This window comes from Ursus arctos, unplaced genomic scaffold (genome assembly GCF_023065955.2).
Source record: "Ursus arctos isolate Adak ecotype North America unplaced genomic scaffold, UrsArc2.0 scaffold_5, whole genome shotgun sequence".
NCBI classification, from domain to species: Eukaryota; Metazoa; Chordata; class Mammalia; order Carnivora; family Ursidae; genus Ursus; species Ursus arctos.
The window spans coordinates 22,651,572-22,669,517 of record NW_026623067.1 but is presented as its reverse complement, the minus strand read 5'-3'; the positions used below and the strand labels follow the sequence as shown (position 1 = coordinate 22,669,517).

General features: G+C 48.2%; 1 protein-coding gene across 4 annotated transcripts in view; it reads right to left on the bottom strand.

Moving 5' to 3' along the window:
• The window catches only part of SNCAIP (synuclein alpha interacting protein), a 149,790-nt gene extending 134,873 nt beyond the window's left edge, over positions 1-14,917 (bottom strand). For 2 of the 4 annotated variants that reach the window (XM_057307180.1, XM_048220943.2), the window contains exon 1: positions 14,616-14,917. The gene's annotated coding sequence lies outside the window, so the exon portion shown is untranslated. Of the gene's footprint in view, positions 1-13,989; positions 14,080-14,431; positions 14,514-14,615 lie in introns of those variants that run through there. The other 2 variants (XM_048220944.2, XM_048220945.2) reach the window with 2 other exon arrangements.
• Positions 14,918-17,946: the final 3,029 nt, after the last annotated feature.

Below are 17,946 nucleotides of genomic sequence, written 5' to 3'. Positions count from 1 at the left end.
TGGCCTGCCTAAGCAAGAGGGAACCTGGTAAGGAGGGAATCCAGGAAGTCGAAAGCTCTAACTCTCTTCTACCCACTTGCTCATGTCCTGATAATGCCTCCCACTGGCCAGACCCAACCAGAAGCTAGAGAACAAAAGGAGCCTGCTGATTCAGTTCAAACATCTCAGCACACACAAAGCAGGTAGAGAAAGAAGACAGTGGGCCCAATTATCCACTACTCCCATTTATCCCAAGCATCCAAAACTTACCCTGAATAAGTGAGGTCATCAATAAATATCTGTTAGTAAGAGAATAATGTCAAAACATCAGGAGGTTCCGTAAGTATGTGAAAGCACACACGGTATAGGAGACTGAGCCAAGCGTTGCTCTAAGGTGAGGGGGTACAAGCTCATAACCAGTATGGTATTCTGTCTTCTGCCCGCCATCTTTATCCCACACCATGTACAAGCATGCTGTCGGGTGTCTGGGGAGACAGAATGATGGTAAATAATTGCCACCCCCAAGAAGCTTGGAATGTGTGTGCTAGTTTTCTCTCACCTGTCCATCTGATTATAGTCAAAACCCCAAATTCCTTTCTTGAAAGGGAAGTTCTATAATAGCATGTCCCTCACCTCTTACAATTCCATCACCTATTCCGACTAGGGGCTGAGCAGTGAAACCTTCCATCACATGGCATTCTGCCCCCTTGTTTGATAGTATCCTGCCTCGGAAGGATGTTCTGAATATACGTAACATAGGTGACACAACGCTATCTTTTGAGAAGACAAGTCCCTAACCACTATTTACTGCAACAGAGTAAGCCTTAGGTCTTATAATATTAATACATTTATTTTCAAGACATGTTGAAGGATTCATGTATCCAGCCAACATATACTGGTCATAGAGTACATACTTGGGACTGTGCTAGGGACTTGCACGGATTGAGAAAACAATTCTTACCAAAATCAACAACTGCTTTCTGCAAGTAATGAGTCAACAATTATGCAGAGGGAAGTTGAAAGTGTGTTAATTACCAACAGAGGTCATGGGGGCACATCTGGGAGTGCATCATGACCCTGCCCCCCGGGCAGCACCATCCTTTCCTTCTCCCCACGTTGTTCCGAGCTTGGATACAGGCTAAAACCCTGTAATGAGCATCCTAACCCTGATGTCGTTCCTGGAGACAATCAAGTATTCTACTCTTTTCCCACCTCTTAGGAGGGCACTCCAGTTTGAAATACCAGCTCCATAGATAAGGGCCTGCCTCAAACAGACCAAATAGTAATTTGTCCCTGTGGGTTTTTTCTCAGTTCTACTTTTGAGCTTGAGGAGGCCACTCTTCTCTGCCTGATCCTGACTGAAATAGCACATAGAAATCTTTCGTCTTTTCAGGGACAAGGCAAGTGAGCTGGCACAGCAACTCCCTTTCATGCTGTGCAAGCATTAGCTTTGCATTTTTAAAAACTATTGTACAATGTGTCATGCAGAGAGGTTTGCCAAAGGGAGGGAGAGGAGAAAAAAAGGGATAGCAGAGTTGATTTCCTACATGCGAGTTTTAATGATTCTGGAAAACCATCAACCTGTCTCAAATTTCTGTACTAATTTCACAGTTTCCCACAAATGGCAAGAATGCAAAACCATCAATTAGCCTCATGGTAATTATAATTTAAAGAGCAATCCTTTTTCTCGATAATTCTAACAAATGGAAAAACCCAGTTCATTAAAAACCCAAACACTCGATGATGTTTATTTCGTCTAAGAGCTCACCCTTTCAAAGATCTCCCAAATGTTTACTCAGGTGCACACACCTGTGCTCTCTGTCGCCAACGAAAGCTCTGAGCGTGCAGGATTTCTGCTACACGACATTCATTTACATACATTATGAAACAGAAACTGAGAAGAAACCCATCAGGTCCTCGCTGGGAGAAGCCCACATCCCTCTACTTACCAAATCAATCTGTAACTTACAAAGAGCTCTGCTATTTCCTAGCAACAGGAGTAAACATTGTGCTATCCCCGGCTCCCAAGATTTGTCACCATGTTAATCTGTGAGTACTCAATTTAATTAAAGATTAGACTTTTAAATTGTATTTTTAGTGCACAACAGTACTTCTAAATTATGATGATCAGCAGTTAAGTGTGCTTATGTCTGCAGAACTCGGGGAATGAAAATGAATCATTTATTTCCATCTTGATATGACTGCTCTTCTCCGAGGCGCTATTCTCCAAGTTCACAGGCCTTGGAGTTCATTGGAATTCGATGGTTAAAACACAGCTTGGAGACCTCATTTATGAAAATTCCTTTAAACCTTTCACCACTTTGACAGATCCAGTCCAAGTTCACCGAGCCAATTCAAAAGTAGCTCTCAGCCTTTTTATAGGTTTTCAATTACACCAACACAGCAGAGCAGAGCCGTCATGTTGGACGAAGTATATTACAGTCACAGAGAGGCACGGGTTCCTTTCTAAGAGATTCAAATGAAAGCAGCATTCTCCAAACTGGAGCCAAAAGATGTACAGCTCTGTCTGTCTCGAACCATCCTTGACTTATTAAAGAAGGGATCTTCAAATTACCTAAACAATGGCTAGTGTTCAGTCATGATGTCCATGATGTAGCCTATGATTTTTTTTCTTAACTTTTTAGAATCTACTTCGCAAAACTACTGGCAAGCTACCTTGTCTCCAAACTGTTCCAAGCAGTTTAGCTGAGGAATTGTTCAAACATTTCCTAAGGTTCATTCATCCCCGCCCCGCCCCCTCATGGTGTGTGACAGAGGACTGACTTTTCCCTGTGTGCCCTCTGAGACACAACCCCCCCCAAGCGGGTCTGTGAGCCTTCCAGGTTGAAACTGGTCATCAACGGTAAAACAGAGGTGATGCCTGATTCCATTTTCTTTTTTTTTTTTTTTAAAGATTTTATTTATTTATTCGACAGAGATAGAGACAGCCAGCGAGAGAGGGAACACAAGCAGGGGGAGTGGGAGAGGAAGAAGCAGGCTCATAGCAGAGGAGCCTGATGTGGGGCTCGATCCCAGAACGCCGGGATCACGCCCTGAGCCGAAGGCAGACGCTTAACCGCTGCGCCACCCAGGCGCCCCCTGATTCCATTTTCTATTTCAAAGCACGCTTTAATTGGGCCTGAGGTAACCGTACTCTTCTCTGAGACCAGATCCCCTTAAAATACTTATGGGACTTCACAGATCAAACAGCGATATTCTCTTCCATTTTCAAACCTTGCATTTATTGTAATATGTGGTTAGTACGGCTTTGTGGGCCTGCCAACCTGTGAGACCCGGTTATATCAATTACTTCAAGGGACATTTACCAGGAGGGGTCAAGTGGACAAACAAAAGCACATGCCCATTAGTGGGTTCGAAGCACTTGCAAAATTTAAAAACTGTACGTGCAAACGCTAGTTTACTCAGGATATCAATCTCCTGTTCTCCCCAGGGAGGTGCGATGCGTCCAAAACCACTGGAAACTGACAAAGCTCTCATGACGATGACTCTGAGAGCTCCCTGACACAGCAGTTCTTTCCCTGCATATTGAACGCTCTGGATCTCAGTTGACCTTTTTGGTGTTTGGCCTGTCCCGTATATTTGGGGGTTTTGTTGTTGTTATCCTGCTAAATAAGACCATTAAGCTTTAACACTCTGGGCTGTGTGTAATTGTCCTAGCAGTCGGTATTAACGGAGGTAAAGCCTGGAGCTAACGCGGACTTGTGGGAGCTCAGAACAATGCTAGGCTGGGCCATCCCTTCTCACTGTAGAGGCTTTCTGTCCGTTCAGTCTGACTCACATGCATTTCTGTGGCACTGGATAAAGCTGGGCAGCGACAGCAAAGGGAGGTCACGCGAGGCAACTCCCCCAGCCTCACACACACACACCAATCCCTGCAGCTCCTGGGGTAACAAATGACCTTTCCTCATCCGTTAATGAATTCCCAACGTACCAAAGGCCAACTGTGGGCCTCCTACACACTGCATTCCTCACTGGGGGCAGGAAGATGACAGACGCATTCCCTAACTTCAAGAGCCCACGTTCGAGGACGTAGTCAGCCACATCCAGCAGGGGCAAGAGTGGAGGTCCAAGCTAACTGCTGAGGGAGCCAGAGGCACTAGGTCACTGAGTCTGCCCCTGGGACTCCCTAGGCCTCCTCAGAGCCCAAGCCTGGAGTCCACGATGGGAGCCACAAGCCACACGTGTCTCCTGAGCCTCACAAGTGTGCCTAGCATCTGAGTTAAAAGTAAAATACACACCAAATTTCAGAAAATATGGAAAATAAGAATGAAACGAATCTGGTTAATGATTTTTTATATTACATGTGGAAATGCTAATATTGGGGCTATCTCAGGTTAAGTAAAATATATTATTAAAATTCATTCCACCTGTGTCCTCTTACTTTTCTTTACGTGCTTACTAGAAAATGTGAAATTACCTAGCTCACAGTTAGGGATCTATTATTTCTATACGTCAGTTCTGGCCTAAGGAGTCACGAGGCATCACTTGGGGAAAGAACCTGGGAGGCTGGCTCGGGGGCAGGCGGGGGCGCACGTGGGTAAGCAGGGAAAGGAACTGCATAGAAAAGACCCTCCAGGGGCCCCTCTTAGGGGCTGCAAAGACAGAGCAGAGGCTGGCAGTGTGTGAGCTTCCGGAGCCAGATTCATGTGCAGCAGAGAGACCACAACATAAAGGCCAAAATGACAATCATCACATCACAAATAAATTAGAAGCAGCCTGTGGTTTACAGGGAGCCGTGCTCTGCTGGGGACCTGACCAGCTAGCTAGCCCCGTGTCTCCACCCCATCTGGCCCGTCATCTGGTCCCTCTATCTGCTCATCTGCAAAGGGGTGGCTGAGATGCACTGGGGCGCCTGGGTCCCTGTTACTCTGTCTACTCAGGTCTCTGGAAATCTGCGGCACTCTCAACATCCCAGGGGAAGGAGGAAAGTGCTAGAGAAAGAGACACATTTGTGCCGAGAGTTGTAAAGCCGCAAAGAATGGAAACTGGAGTAGAATCAATCCTTTACACTTCCTTTCTCCTAGAACATCACACTTTATTTCTTTGTTCGCCCCCTTCCCGGCGAGATATAGACTCGATGGAAATGCCATGAGCTCGGGAACCACATCTGTATGCTCACTCTGGCTCTGAGAGGTGCCCATCTTACAGCGGGCTCAAAATAACTGTCTGGGGAAGGGGTTCCTATGGAGAATTTGCAGCCAGCTTTGCAGTGGAGACCCGGAGCAGATAACGTCTCTGGGTGTGCAAACTGCACTCAGGAATGAGCGAGGAGCTCAGCTAGGCAGGGTCCAGTAGCAGTGCCGTGTGTCTCAGATGCGGGTGTGAGCTGCCATCACAGGGGAAGGAGGAGAGGAGCTGAGACCTGCCCCACCCTTGTTAGCTCCTGCACCAGAGACATTCCCAGTGGCTCCTGCAGCAGAAACAGCCCTGTGGCCCACTTCCAACAGGGGCACTGAAGTGGGAGGGGAGTCAGGGCTAACAATGGCTCAGAATTTCTGGGGCACAGGTCTCATGCTCAGCATGGTAAGAGGAGCGAGCATGGAGGCCGCGTGAAGTACCAGAGATACAGGTGTGGGTCCTGCGTTGGATCCCACTCTCACCCCTTGCTAGCTGGGAGATGGAGTTCCTCCCCTAACTTCACTTCCCACCCCTTCCTAGGGCTCATAATCCGTGTCTTTTTTTTTTTTTTTTTTTTAAGATTTTATTTATTTATTTGACAGAGATAGAGACAGCCAGCGAGAGAGGGAACACAAGCAGGGGGAGTGGGAGAGGAAGAAGCAGGCTCATAGCGGAGGAGCCTGATGTGGGGCTCGATCCCGGAACGCCGGGATCACGCCCTGAGCCGAAGGCAGACGCTTAACCGCTGTGCCACCCAGGCGCCCCTCATAATCCGTGTCTTAGAGGGGTGCTTAGCTGCTCTGTACTTCTCCAAAAGGACTGGCACAGGGTAAACACAGCATAAACGGTGACCAGTAACCTGCAGAATGTGGTCAATATACTACAGTGGCTATTATCTTTCTTCCAGATTGCAGTTTTGAAACAAGGCTTCTAACCTGGAGTCTATGGAGCCCCAGCAAATCCACAAATGGGCTTCCACAGACCCCGGATACCCATGAACACCGTGGTGTGGGGGCACATCTATGTTTTCTGAGGAAAGTATCCATAGCTTTCATCAGAACCTCAACAGGCTTGGGGCACCTGGGTGGCTCAGTCGGTTAGGCATCTGCCTTTGGCTCAGGTCATGACCCCAGGGTCCTGGGATGGAGCCCCTCCTCCATCAGGATCCCTGCTCAGCAGGGAGTCAGCTTCTCCCTCTGCCTCTGCTGCTCCCTCTGCTTGTGCTCTCTTGCTCTCTGTCAAATAAATAAGTACAATCTTAAAAAAAAAATCCTCCACAAACTCTCAGACTGAAAACTGGTAAAAAACAAAACAGAACCTTTGAGCTGCTGTGGCTTCCAAAGTGTTTGGCTCATTTAACCAACCTATGGACTCAGTTTCTGAGTGATCCTCAGAGCTAAGACTTCCATTGGGCGATTCAGGGCACCTGCATTTTATTCACAGTGGTTCAACCTCCACTGGAGGCCTTCATTATCTGGGAACAGCAGAATCATAGGAATATGACTGGAAATTTCTAAGGCAGACATCCGTCTTCATTTCAACTATAGGACCCAGAGTCCTTACTGCTTTAAACACATCTTTCTCCATAGTCTTTTGGACATATTCAAAGGCCAGGGGAGGAAGGGGCATGTTTTATTCTTAGAAGGTGGTCATTTCATGTTAGAGCAATAACAACAAAAATTGTAATGGGTGAACTGGAGGAGCCCATTCAAAGCTTGCCTCTGCTCCTCAGCAACCTGGAGGAGTGTCTGACAGCTGGGCAGTCTCCAGGAAGAAGGACCTGAGTGGCGAGCAAGGCCCTTCAACTCTGTAAATCTTCGTTTCTTCACATGCAGAGAAAGGATGGGTAATGGTAATACCTCCTTCCTAGGGCTGCTGTGAGAATTAATAAGAAAATAATTGTAAGTCATCTGTTAAGCACCCAACGCAGAGTAAGTGCCTCATAAATATTAACTATTAAATAACCTCTTTTATGGCAGGGGGACAAAAAAGGTATTTCTCATCTGGTCTCTGAGCCGTACGTTCCAGCTTCGAGACTGACTTTGGGCCGCTGATATTTTTCAGCCTCTTCCTTGAAGTGGCTGTTAGCGACCAAGCAGACACTGAGCATACCAAGAGCTGGGGAAACAGTCGAGAAGAGTCTGAGCAGCGATTTCAAAGAGAACCTGCTTTCGGAGCCAACGCTGTGAGATGCAAATTTAAGAAGGAAATAGAGTAAACCTGGACAATCACCAAGATGAATGACTCAGCACAGAGGTTTCACTCCTTCTTCTACAGCTTCTCGACTACATTTGCTCTGAGGAGCCCGGCACCAGGCACCAGCACTAGGCACCGGGAGACGCGAAGACGAGAAGGCAGCAGGCAGCGGTCACGGTCAGCACACGGGGAGGGAGAGTCGCACATCCCCAGCGGGCACCGCGGAGCAGGACCCAGAGTTCAGCAAAGGCTTCTCGCAAGAGCAGCACTTGGGTTGCATGTGGAAGGGGGGGGGGATGTTCAAGGTCAAGTAAGGTCAAGTAAGGTCAAGAAATGGGAAACAACATTCCGTAGAGACAAAAGCACAGGCAAACACATGAAAATGAGAGAAAAATGAAGCGTGTGGGGCCCTTGGTGCTGCCCAGCTCAGGACAGCATGGGACAGTGTGGGCAGCTAGAGGAAGCCCTGCCGAACACCTCCCTCCTACTCACCCACTGTAGCTGCAGGGGGCAGGGCCCTCATTAAGGGGGACCCCGGGAACCACGGAATTCAGGAGCTCGGTCTCCATCTGCCCTCTACCCCCTCAGGGTTAGGAGGTTTTGAATGGCTCTTAGGCAGTTACCTGATTCGATTTTATCTATTGTTCTTTAGAAAGAGCCCTCCGGCCATGGTAGGGAGGACCGACTGGAAACAGAGACACTGGCTTGCGGCATTTTCAGAGGGGACTTGTGCAGGGTGAAACGGAGGCTCTAAGTCTAAACTAACAGGGGAAGGGGTAAGACGGAGACACAGCAGGAAGTCCTGGTGGCTGAGCAGGTGGCGGTCACCTCAGGATCATTCCCAGTTCATGGCGTGGGGACAGAGTGAGAGGACGGTGCGTCCATCAGGGAAAACAGATCCAAGAGCAGACCCCGGCTCCTTCACTTGCATGGTACCCACTTTCTCTTCTTCTCCATATTTTCTTGTCAAGAACCACCCCTTTCCTGCTTCCAGGCCATTGGGTTTAGGGGGCTTTTGCTGACGACCCTCCCAGGCAGCTCCCGCACTCCCCCCCCCCCACCTCCACACACCGACTGCTCCTCCCATTCCCCAAGGCTCCAGGCCTGGGCATGTCTGCAAGGACAAGCCAAGTCCCATGTACCAAACCCCTGGCCACAGCAGCTGGGTCACGCATGGGCATGTGCCCACTAATTAGAGTTAATCCCAAATTAGTCTCTTTTCCTGCAGGGATTAAGCTTGAAGCTGCTGATGACCATCTTAACCACCACGAAGAAGAGGGGAAATCAGAACTGGATTCTTCCTGAACTTTTCCCATAGTGGAGCCAATACATGCCCCTTCCCGCCTGACCAAGTATAAACTGGGTTTCTGGGACTTGCAGCCAAGAGCTGCTGATAAAGAGACGAAGTAAAGAAAATTGTGTCTCAGAAAAGTCTACGTCTGTGAGCAGTGGATTATAAAAACCTACATTCCTGAGACAATAGTACCTTGAAACATTGGAATCTAAAAAAAGACACTTAGGGATTTTATGGCAAATTCTGCTGTGACTAATGAAATGTCAAACCAGACTGCTTTAGAAAATGTTACTGCACCAGATCAGGGCACATTCACTCATTAAGTTAACATTTATGGAATATCTTCAGGGTTCTTACACTTGTACAAAAGAAACTATAAAAGCGTGTGCTTGGATTTGAGCGGGTCCATCCGAGGCCCGTCCGTAACGAGCAGCTGTGCGTGCCGTTCAGACTAATTGTGCGACGCTAGGGCGGCCAGGTGTGTCTGTCTGGCCCGCAGCTGCGCTTGGTGGAGAGGACGCCACCTGAATCTCAGACCAGCCATCAATAAAACGAGGCTGGCGAGGCGGCACCTCAACCGAGCCCTTAGGTGAAAAAGCGTCGAACGTGTTTTGAATTCCTCTCCCCTCTAATAAAACAACCACTGACATTTATGGGGGAGCCTGGATGAGGCACGATGTTGGGCCTTCTGTCTTTACTCTCCTGCCAGGAAAAGCCCCCGACACTAGCACGGATTTAACTCTTATTAAGGCACCTACAGAGCTCTATGGAACTATGCCTGAACTGTCAGCTCCTACCCTATGGGCTTCTCAGGGGTGAGGTCGAAATAAATCTCCGAGGGCTCATTTCTGGTGGGCGACTGTTGGTTTTTCCACCCTGTGTCCTTTCCCACTTCTGAGAGCAGTATGCCCTTGTCCTCTGAGGAAGCACCTACAGACTCCCCATTGGACGCCATCTTGGTGGGGTGGTCAACCGACGTGCCCAGCTAAGCAGTGTGCATGCCGTTCACACTGGGCCAAAGGTTTTCTCTCTCTTTCTCTCTCTTTGTAAGATTTTATTTATTTATTAGAGAGAGTGAGAGAGAAACAGAGAACAGGCGTAAAGGCAGAGAGAGAGAGGGACAAGCAGACTCTGTGCTGAGCACAGAGCCTGACCCGGGACCCAGGGCTCCATCTCATGACTGAGATCATGATCTGAACCGAAACCAACAGACACCCAACCGAGGGAACCACCCAGGTGCATCCAAAGGTTTTCTCTTTGCAGGTATGCGAAATCCACGAGCAGACCTCCAGCTGTGCCTTGCAGAAAAGGAACGTGAGTTCTTACTCCCCGGACCCCAACAGCAGTTCCGTTCCCATCCTGAAAGTGGTTCTTCTGACCTCCCTTTGACCCTTGGGGTATTCTCCAGATTGCCTTTTGGCTTCTGTTGCTTTACTCTAGAGAAACCCAAGTGTTTACAATTCACTGCAATTTAAGCACCAAGCAACAGCTAACAGCCATGGCATACTCTGCAGCTTATAAAGTACTTTCACATTCAATTTATCTCTTTGAATCAAGCTTTCTGGAACTGAATTTTTCTCCTCCCCCCAAATAAATCACTTATTGATTTCTCCATTTCTTACGACGGCACAATCGTTCCTTCAGCCACTTAAGCTTTTTCAAAATTTCAGAATAATTTTGACTGGAGGCTTTCAGTAATGCCCTATCACCATCAGTCACCTAATCCTAAAATATGGGACACCCCCCCCCCCCAGAGTGATCCCTTCTTTCCCTTTGTCTCTGCCTCCTCCTTTGTCAGAACCTTCCTCACCTCCCAGCAATGGTCTGCTGACTCTGCCACCAGCCTACCGCCTCCAAACCATCCTGATGCCAGTGGCAGAAGCCTGTGACTCAAATTTTATTATCGTTGGATTATTCCTCACCCTACCCAAGGTTTACAGGACAAAGACTACAGGACAGTGATGTACAGGCATTCCCTAAACTAAATTCTAGACTGCCCACTAATCTCTCCTGACTTACAATGGACTCTTCCTTCGTAGAAAACATTTGCCAAAACAAGTCTTCAAACATGCAGTAAATTGGGGAGGGGAGAAGGCTACAATTTTTTTTGTGGCTCCCTCTCACTATAAGTGGAGTCTTTCTACACCCCTTGAATGCAGGGTGACCTTGTGATTTGATCTGACCAAGGGAGAGGAACAAATAGGATATATGCAGAGGCTTCACACTTGCTCTTTTGCTGCTCTTGGTATAGTGTTTATTATGTAAAGGGGTCCAGTCTCATCTGCTCAAGAATGGGAGGTACACGTCCTGGTCACCTGTTTACCTGGCTAAAAGCATGGTAACTGCCAGACGTAACTGAAGCCATCCCACATCATCCTGCCACCAGCCCACCCAGCAGCGAACTGAAGATGCCCAAGGGAACCCTGGTCAAGGTCAGCAGAAGAACCACCCAGCTGAACTCAGCCCAAAGCACTGACCGCAGAGTCCTGAGCTTCAGTAGTTGGTTTAAGCAGCTGCATTTTGGGGTGATGGGTTATGCAGCGACACATAACTGATAAAACGTCTGAGCTGATTTGGTCATTTTCTCCTCACAACTCCTTTCCAATTACTATTTAGCATCTTGGGCGCTCGATCGCAAAGTACCTTTCATGTGTCCTAGTTCCTCCCTTCGAAGTGCCTTGTAAAAGAGTCTGTGCGTTTTATATTTTTATATGCCACAAATGCACAAAGTGAATACCCTATAACTACTTAGGAACCAATTAGTGCTTTTCCAGGGCCCGGCCATCCATCTTATCAATTCACAGTCATCATCTCAACACATAACTTGATCATTAACTTTTAAAGCTTAAAAGAGAGCAAAGATGCAAACCATAAAAAATGAAATCTAGTTATCTCACCCATGTGAAGTGCAAAATCATGTAAAGTATATATCATATAAGTAACCGATTCATTGATTCATTTTCAGTAAATTACTCATAACTAAGTCTGCCTATCAATCAAAGGCACACAAGGAAACAAATATATAAGGGTAAAAGTTTCACAGAGGCAATTGTTTGATTTTCGCCAGGATATTATTGTTCTCCCAAGACACATATTTCGCCTATGTGGTTTGCAACTGTAACCTGACAGACTGCCAAAAACAAGGCTTCTATTCTAAGAGTGTCACTGATTCTCTTGTTTCTGTTCAATTAGATTTTGCATTTAAAAGAGAATTTCCCTTGTGTTTCTTATAATGGTGCACCTGCTTCTTGCAAGATTTCCTCTCTTGACAAGCAGTGCCTTAAATCTGGCAAGAAAAACAGCTCCAGGCTTTCTCGGATAATATCAAAGATCATTTGTTTGTATTAGATGTTTGTGTGGGTTTCCCTCCTCTCAAGAGCAGTAAAGTACTACTACAATTCCTTCCAAAACGACAGCGCACACAAAGTTTCTTGGCCTCCGTGGCACATTTCCACCGACACCTGCACCAACCGCCTGGAATATTAGCAAAGCTGGGACATAGTATATAGACAGATTCATCTGCACATCGTATAAGAGAGATTCATCTGCGCTAGTCACTTCCTTTTGGACACCAACACAGGGTAAATGTCGAATCAATAAATGCAGCATCACTTCCCATCTACTCTCTTGTAACCTTTCCTCATGAAATGCTTCTGATGGAGAAAATGAAGTTTACATTCCAAGTCACATCCCGTATGTTTTTATATTGTATTTCTGAGATGTCCAAAAGATCCTGAAGAGAAGCACCATCTTCTTTCTGATTCTAGACCTGGGAACTCCTACATAATTGGTTAGGGGTTAATCTTCAGTTAAAACTGCCTTCGGGAGAGACTGCTGGGATTGGCAGCAAAATGTCACACCTTCTTCAAATAGTTTTCAGAAGCCCTTAAAGCTATCTCCTTCCACTCTAACCCCTCGGACTGTAAATTAACATTGGGCTGCATCAGGAAGAGCCAATAGACGGTCTCTCCCAGATGTGAACACATTAGCATACTGCTTCCCTAGACCTTGTTCTCGCTGCCTTTTAAAATTTCAATACGTACAAATGAAATACAGATTTCAACCCATTCCCAGTTGGGATGTCTGCTCCGTCATCAGAAAAATAGGTTTTTTGCCTTCCTGCAGACTCAGCAAGGAAAGTGGTGCTCGAAAATTACGTGTTTAGAGTGACACCTTGGAGAACTGACATGCTCTGCACACATGTAATCCTCATAAACCTCCCCAGACAGCCCTTATTTCATTTTGCAAACTGCACCCTGGCCGGGCTCCACAGCACGTGGTGTGTGGCGAGACTGTCCTGCACCGGCTCTCCCTTCCTCTGGGCGCTTCCCTGCCTCCAGGCTCTTTGAAGGACACTTGTCAGTAATAGTCCACAGGAGTGAGGAGGCCCAGCCACCAACCAGGGTAAAACGGACAACAACAGGACGGCTTCCTCAATGAACTTTCCCAAGGAAAGCCACGTTCCCACAGGAAAAAACAACACGTTCCCCAAACCACCCCCACCCCCCCTCCTAGCGGTCCATTGAAAATGAGCAACAATGCTGTTGCCTTTTTGTTTGGTAAAGACTTTCTTCGCTGCAAGCAGTAGCGTGTTCCTCAAAGAATGCTAGTATTTCCTGTGGAAACTGTATGGCTGCCAGTAATGGCTCATAATTTTCCCTTCTTTTCTTTTCGTAAAAATGAAATAAACAAAACGTGGCATTTGACAATAGCCAAAATACCGGTTCACCTCACTTACCACCTGCAGATGAAAGTCGTCAGCACGAGGGAAGGCCCAGAGAGGCACATTCCGGGCGAAAATCGAGGCTGACGAGCCTGGGAAGCAGGACAGCGCCCGGGGCAGGTCTGAGCCCCGGCTGCACCGGGCAGCCAGGGAGCCCCCCGGAATGCGCGGGGGCTCCCCGGGGCGGCAGCAACCCCAGGCGTCCCTCTTTCGCGTTGATTATTATTGTCATTTGGTACTGTCGCTGTTAGTATTACTTGGCCCCTCAGTATCTGGGCTTTCAGGAGCCGGGGCACTGCCCATCCCTGCCTCCGATACCATGTGAGGTGGCAGCACGGCTAAAAACCACGCGAAACGGGCAAAGGAAAAGAACAATCCTTTGGCAACCGAGGCGGGGGCTGAGTCCCCCCTTCCCCAGAGTAAAGCTGCCGCTGGCAGCCGCCGCCACCGTTACTATAGAGACCTTCCCCCAAAGCCTTTCTGCAGAGGCGCCGCCGCTGCCCGGGCCGCCGGGACTCGCTGCACAAAGGGGGCCCGGGGGCTGCGGGGAGCAGGGGCGACACCCGCCGGGGTCGCCCGGTGCAAACTTGGAAAGGCTCAGCCGCCCGCGCCGCCGCCCCCCGCCTCCCCGCCGCGCCCGCGGGGGACCTGGACTCACCGGGGGCGCCCGGCGCGCCGGCGACTCGGGAGCGCGGACCGACTGACGGACGCTCGGGTGGACGGCGGCGGCGGGAGCAGGAACGGCCGCAGCGGGAGCGGGCGGGCGGCAGAGGCGCTGCCGCGGCCCCGCTACGTCACAATGCGGCCGGGCCGCCGGCGCCGCTCCCCCGGCCCCGCAACCGGCGCGCTCGGGGCGGGGGCAGCCCCGGGGCGGCCGGGCGCGGAGCCGGAGCGGGGGGACGCGGGGCGCGGCGCGGGCGCACCGCCGGGGACGGGGGCGCGGCTACACCGCCGGGGCCGCGGGAGCCGCCGCGCGCCCTGCGCCCGCCCCCCCAAACCGGAGCTGCGAGTCCCGCTCCGCCTGAGTGCCGGCGACCCTCCCCGGCCGCCCCACGCCCCTCCCGCGCCGCCTCCCCGCCCGCCGGCTCCGGTCCGCGAACCTGCGCTTCCTTCTCCACCTCTCTCGCGCGTTCACCTCTGCCGCCTTCGCTTCTCCGCAGCTGGGCTGCTCCTCTCCTCCCCTCCTACTTTTTGCCCCCGCTTCCCTCTTTCTCCTCCGCCCCCAGCCCCCCACCCCCACCCCGCTCGGCGGCCTCTCCCCCTGGAAATGAAATCGCCCCTCACCGGGATCCACGCGTCAGCCGCTGCCACCTCATTGGTCCCCAAACCCGTCCGGCGGTCCAGCCTGAACCGGGAAAAGGGACTCGGGGAGGGGAAACAGAAGGTGGGCACAGTCCTGGGACACTGCTGAGCTTGAGAAGCCTTTGGCAGGGGATGTGGCTCTGGCACGGAGCTCTCGCCCCCACTCCTCCCTCCCGCTCGCGAGGCTCGCCCCCTCCAGTGGATGGCAAGGGGGCTTGGCCCGGACTGTCCTTTGCTCCGGCGTGGGTGCTGGGTGGACTGAAATGATGGCTTTTTAATTCGACGACGTTTAATATACCACGGGCCCTACAGTAATATGAACTTTACTTTTAGCGTCTTTTTCTTAATGGGAGGCGGGGGGTGGGGGGGCGGGAGGGGGGAAGCAGCTGGAAGAGGCGTGTGGGCAAGCCAGCAGTGGTGACTGCCTCTTTCCTTCCTTATTTCCGAAATGAAATCAGGGAGAGTGGAAGCATTTATGGTAACATTGGCTCAGGACCATCTCTCTTTTGCCCTTTGGAAAGCTTTAAATGGTTTTTAAGAAATCTCTTTCCCAGGAGAGATGACTCGAGAAGTTCACTCAGCAAAGCTATTGAGGGCCACTCTCTTGCTCCAGGGTGTGGCTACTTGCCTGATGTTGCCCCAGAGGAAAGTGTGAGGAAGCAAGTTCTCCGTCCATCGGTCCTCTTTGTTCCCTTGCCAGTTCCAAGGGAGCGAGAGTGGCGCCACGATCCTGGGAAAGTCAGCACTTATCTGGGTTAACGGCACTGGCGATGTGTAGCGTGTGAGCCTGTCATTGAAAATACATCATCGATAATATATTTACTACATAGAATAAAGATAATGTATTTTGTATTAATAGGGTATAATAATGTATTATTACATATGTTAATAATAATACATATTTAATACATAGCAACCAGAAAGGACTTGATTGTTTAAAAACTGGAGTTGTCTGGATGACTAGTGTAATTCTGTACTCAGTGCCTGTGGAGTCCATGGGCTGCTCTGTTGGCGGGAAAGGCAAATTGTAGGATTAGGGGGACATGGCCGGCAATCCTGTTCTGGACCTGTTTGGACAAATACAATAATTACTGAAATGAGGACTACCTTGAAGGCCAGCAGAAGACATTTCACATGCTTTTAATTTGATTTCCTATTAAGAAACTAAATTTCTCCCTCTCTGCTTTTTGACATAAACAGCCAAGAGTGTGTCCTGGAGTGTTGTAATTTGTTTATTGTAATTGATCATATATAAGACCAAGTACATGCATGGAAAGTGGCTTCACAATTTTAAAAACACACATTATCCCTCAGTAGGAAAATATAAAATCAGATGACATCATATGGCACTAAAAATACTTGAAAATATTGGGCTTAATTCATTCACATCTGGTTAAAATAAAAATACTGTTTTTTGTATTCCCCCTCCCCCCCCCTTTTTTTTGCCTAGTATAAACTCTGAGAAAAGCACATCTTGCTTCCATCCAGTAGATATGGATGGAAATTGGTGTCATCCTTGACGTGGTCTACAGAGAGCCTAGTTCCACTGCCATCCTGTTAAATATTTTGACATCCTGTTTTTTAAAAATCAGATTTTAATTTATTGAAGGAGTAATTTGTTGAAGAATAATAAATGGACATCTTTCCACTGCTCTGAATATCTACTAGCTCTAACAGTGAGCCAGGTGTTAACTCGCTTTAAATGGTTCAAGAAGGGGACCGATTGTGTCGCATGTACAGAAAATGGGTTGTCCCAGGAAAAAAAACTCTCTGTTGTTGCATAGCCAAAGGAATAGCATGCCATAGTGTAAAAGAGCAATCTCAGAGATGTTGTTTCGGATAGTTCCCCCCGGTTTTTTTTATAGTTCTTTTCTCATGGTTTATTCTCTTTCTAACATGTTTTTGATTACATGTTTACCATTGTTTCCGTGTGATTATTTTTACACTGTGATTTAAACCTACGCTTATATATACTTTCCTACATAGTCTATGAGTTCACTTTTGCTTGGATCATTTGTTGGTTTGCTTGTCCTGTGCAACCTGTTGCTAAATCCTAAACCGCAAACTGATATACCAAAGTGTGGAAGGAGTGAAGCAGTTGCTAGATTTTAGATTGGATGGCAAGAAAGCCAGCTTCCTCAATATCATGCCGACTTTTTAACAAGTTCATAAACTACTCCGCCTAGTCTTTTAACTGCTGATTCCCAATTACCAGTCTCTGATACTCGCTTTTCTAATCAAGCAGCTGCCACGGTAGGCTAGTGAGTACCAAGGGAATGGCTTCGCCGCCGCAGCCACTGGACCATTTACCCCTTTTAAGAGTACTCCCCACCCATGCCTACCACGGCACAGCATGTGCACCTTTAAGAGCAGTTAGCGTATTTCTGCTTCGTGTCCATTTCTTAAAAAAAAAAAAAAAAAAAAAAAGATCTACTTATTTATTTGAGAGAGAGAGAGAGTGGGGCGGGCATGCACAGGGGGAGAGGCAGAGGGAGGCAGGCAGGCAGACTCCCTGCTGAGCGGGAAGCCCCTGCAGGGCTCCATCCCAGGACCTGGACATCAGGACCTGAGCCAAAATCAAGAGTCTGACACTTAACCGACTGAGCCACCCAGGGGCCCCTCCTGTCCATTTCTTACCCCCTACTAGACAATATCGCCATCAAGATGCCAGGGAGTTCATATTACTCTATTTGGATCTTCAACACTGAGCACATTTTTATACTCAAGAGTTAGCTACTGAAAATAATTAGTACAAAAGTGCATTTCACTGTCTATCATCTGCCAAAGAGCTGACATCTAATTGTTCATTCAATTATTACAATTAAATATCTGCCTCTATCCTTTTACCCGGTTTCCATAATATATCTTTATTGTGTGACAAACATTGATAAACCTGCTGTAACACTGTCAATGATCAAGTAGCCATTCTTTTTTTTTCCCCTATTCTTTTAATGTAGATTTTTCTTTAACAAAACAGCTCACTCTATATTAAAGGCTCAGATTTTTTATTCTCATTGCACAGTCCGGGTCATTGAGGGAGGTCCTGTTTGAAGTCCTTTCTGATTTCTGGTTGAGAACTATAATTTGGTTGGGGCAGACTATTATTTTATTCTGGAGTCACGTTTGTTTCATTTGCTTGTACAAATGTATGTAAGTAATTACAAGGTATTTATATCGAGAATCAGACTATACTTCTTATATAAATGTGATTGTATTAGTCAGGATAGGTTAGGTTCTGCTGTAGTAACAATCATGCAACAACTCAAAACTTTCATAGAATTATAAAAATGTGTTTCTTGCTCTCACTAGAGGT